The sequence below is a fragment of the Bos javanicus genome, chromosome 20 (genome assembly GCF_032452875.1).
Source record: "Bos javanicus breed banteng chromosome 20, ARS-OSU_banteng_1.0, whole genome shotgun sequence".
NCBI classification, from domain to species: Eukaryota; Metazoa; Chordata; class Mammalia; order Artiodactyla; family Bovidae; genus Bos; species Bos javanicus.
Window position 1 is genome coordinate 71,337,064 of NC_083887.1, and position 3,604 is coordinate 71,340,667.

Genomic DNA, 3,604 nt, shown 5'->3' on the forward strand with positions numbered 1-3,604 from the left:
GTGGGGCGCGGGGCGCGCGGGCTCAGTGACTGTGAAGGCCGGCTGCAGATGGGGCCACGGCACCTAGAGCGGGGCTGCGGCGCGCACACACGTAAACACACACACAGACACTGCACACACATAGACAGACACATAAACACACAACAGACACCCCAGACACATATCACATATAGACATGCCACACACTCCACACATAAATGCCGACACCGCACCACATGCACACACCACACACACACACAGACTTCCATACCCACACGTACACCATAGACACCACACACGCTTGAGTACACAGACCCAGGTCAGTATCTGTGTGCAAACGCCTGGGCCACAGAGGCAGGGGCAGGAAAGAGGAGGTGTGTGAGCCCCCTACCTGTGGCCATGCCAACCAGAACCTACAGTCAGCTGATAGCAGATCACTCTCCAAGGGCCAGGACTTAAGGGCCTGACTGGCTCTGAGGGCTGATCCCTCTGTTATTTCATCTGTCCCTAATAATTTGTGAAAATATAGCGCCATGCTGGGTCAGGAATATCCCCTGGAGAAAGAAATGGCAACCCACTCCAGTATTCTTGCCTGGAGAATCCCCATGGGCAGAGGAGCCTGGCGGGCTACAGTCCATGGGGTCGCAAAGAGTCAGACCGACTGAGTGACTGAACACTAGAGGAATGAAGAATGTAAACAGAAATTATAATTATGTTTGAAATTCTAACTGTACAGACATTTTGAAACATCCTCAGTGCACGAGTGGACCAGGGGAAACAAACAACAGAACCCCAATAAGCAATGTCTCCCAGGTGCTGGGGTCCCTGGGTCAGGAGAGGATCCCAAGAAGACAGAGCTGGGGGCCTGTGCCTCCCTGGGTTTGGTGCCTTCCTCAGCGGAAAAGCTGTCTCTGAAAGTCACCACTCAGCAGAAGACACCAGGAGCAGTTCTTGAGAGGCTCTAACCCGGCAGACTAAAGAAGGGAGCGAGGTACATCTCTGAAGCGTTCTGAGAGAGCAGAGATCTTGTTAAGCTGTAGCTTACAGTTTGTTAAATATGAGAAGAAAGTGCAAGCAATGCCATAGTGATACTAGGAAAAGAAAAGCCAAAGGATCATCGGTAACTAAAACACAAAAGGAGGAGTGGAAACATGTTCAAATATATCAATTATCAGAACCCAAGTTTAAAACAACTAGTTATTGTAAGAAAAATATGTGAAACATGAAAAAACAGGATGGTTAAGTTTGGAGGAGGTTTGCACACCCGTCTGGGCCCGAGAAAGCGGCTGTGGTGATGTTGCTGCTGCTGCTGCTGCTGCTAAGTCGCTTCAGTCGTGTCCAACTCTGTGTGACCCCATAGACAGCAGCCCACCAGGCTCCCCCGTCCCTGGGATTCTCCAGGCAAGAACACTGGAGTGGGTTGCCATTTCCTTCTCCAATGCATGAAAGTGAAAAATGAAAGTGAAGTCACTCAGTTGTGTCCGACTCTGTGCGACCCCATGGACTGCAGCCTACCAGGCTCCTGCATCCATGGGATTTTCCAGGCAAGAGTACTGGAGTGGGGTGCCATTGCCTTCTCTGGTGGTGATGTTAATACCAGACAAATGGGCTTTATGTCAGAGGCACTGCCAGAAAGAGTTATTTTAAGATACAAACACATAAACCACCAGGAAAAAGATAGTTTGCTGTGCCAAGATTTTAAACTCGTGTCTATTTTAGTCCTTAAATGAAAAGACAAGCCATAGACTGAGAGAGAAACTTTAACTGACAAAGCACAGCTATCCTGAATTTTAAAATAATGCCCACAGTTCAACTAAAAAGAGCAAACAAGTGCAGGACAGACAGCAGAGGACCTTTCACCTCACTGGGGAGGAAATCAAGATGAGGGTGCCTCGCGGCACCAGCATGGTCTTTGTGGAGGCTGGGGGCCCTCGCCTTCCTGTAGCCTATCTGGCCCTCAGACCACCGCCCGGCGTCATTTTCACCGCAAGCCCTCTGGTGGCCCCCTCACCCAGACCTGCCTGTGACCTGCCACCCCTGCCTGGCCTCTTCCCCACTCTCTCCTCACCTTCTCACTCCAGCTTCCTCCACGCGCGATCCGTGTTTCTGTCAAGTCTTGGCTGGAGGCCGCCTCACCCACAAAACCACCACCTGGGTCATCAGACCCCAACCGACCCGCCTGAGCAGCACCCAGCCCCTCCCCACGCACCACAGAACCTACGCAGTCCTTTGGCCACTTGTCTGTCCCTGCCCCCTGGCTGTGTGCACGGGAACGCGGCTTCGGCAACCTGACTCTGCGTCTCTTCTTCCCCAGCGTGGCCCCAGCACCGGCCCTGCGGCTGCTGCTACGTCGCTTCAGGCGTGTCCGCTTCTGTGCGACCCCATAGACGGCAGCCCACCAGGCTCCTCCGTCCACAGGATTCTCTAGGCAAGAATACTGGAGTGGATTGCCATTTCCTTCTCCACAGCGCCATCCCAGGACCTGGCATTCAGCATGGACTCAACAAGCAGTTGAGTGAAGGAAGGAGATGCGCATGAAACAGCTGAGTGCCCCCTCACGCCTCAGAGAGACCCAGCGACCTGGAAGCTGGCCGTCAGCAGACCCTGCCGCCACCCAGGTCTCAGACTCCCGGCCTCCGAAACCGTGAGAAAGAAATGCCTGTTGTCTATAAGCCACCCAGCCTCTGGCGTCTTCATTCCACAGCCTGGAATGGGCTGTGCGTATCTGTGGCAGGGTCCCTTGGGTGCCGAGGAGGACGCCTGGGCAGTGCCTGGTGAGGGGAGTGCCATCAGCACCTTGGGGGGCGTCCTCAGTCCCACGGAAGCACACAGAGGGCGCGGGGCAGCTGCTGGGCAAGCGGAAGTCTGGAGACAACCCACACATCCGCTGGTGGCAGGCTGGGTGGTGGGAGAGTCATGCGGTGGGGTGACGCCAGCCTCCAGGTCTCCCCGTGATGAGACTGAAGAACACAGGGAGAGGAGGTGGGTGTGGGGACGGCAGGCTGGACTGCTGGCCCCCAGGGCCAGGGAGCAGTTGGCTGGGACCCAGCAGGCGGGGGCAGGCTGGCCTAGTCTCCCCAGGAGGGACACGGAGTCGTGGAGAAGGGAGGGATATGGCCTGTTGGGCGCAGGAAGGGGCTGGGCTGGGCTGGACTGGCACCGGGGCAGCTCCGAGTGCCATACGGGGCGCTGAGTGCTCATTCGGTTTGGAGGTGCTCTGCAACCAAACGAAAGAAATAAAAACATGACTCCCTTGACCCTGGCGGGGGGGGGAGGGGTTTCTGCCTGGACCCAGATGACCTCCTGGCCCTTCCCACACACTGGTCCCCGGGTCCTGGGCAGAGACACATGTGACATTGGGCCAGGCGTCTGCTCCTCACAGCGCAGTCTGAGTCTGGGGTGTCCCCCAGCCCTCGGTGCTGGGCAGGAGGTCTGGCAGGAAAGGGAGACGGGCTGACAGCACAGCTGTGGGGGCTCCTCCTGGGACCCCAAGTCCACTCTCGCTCTTATCATGGCCCTGAGCCTGGCGGCAAAGGACAGTCTTAGAATGTAAATTTGCCTACACACACAGTAAAGGAAATAAGGTATTTCATTTGGAAAATTAAGAAGATGTTTCCATTTACAG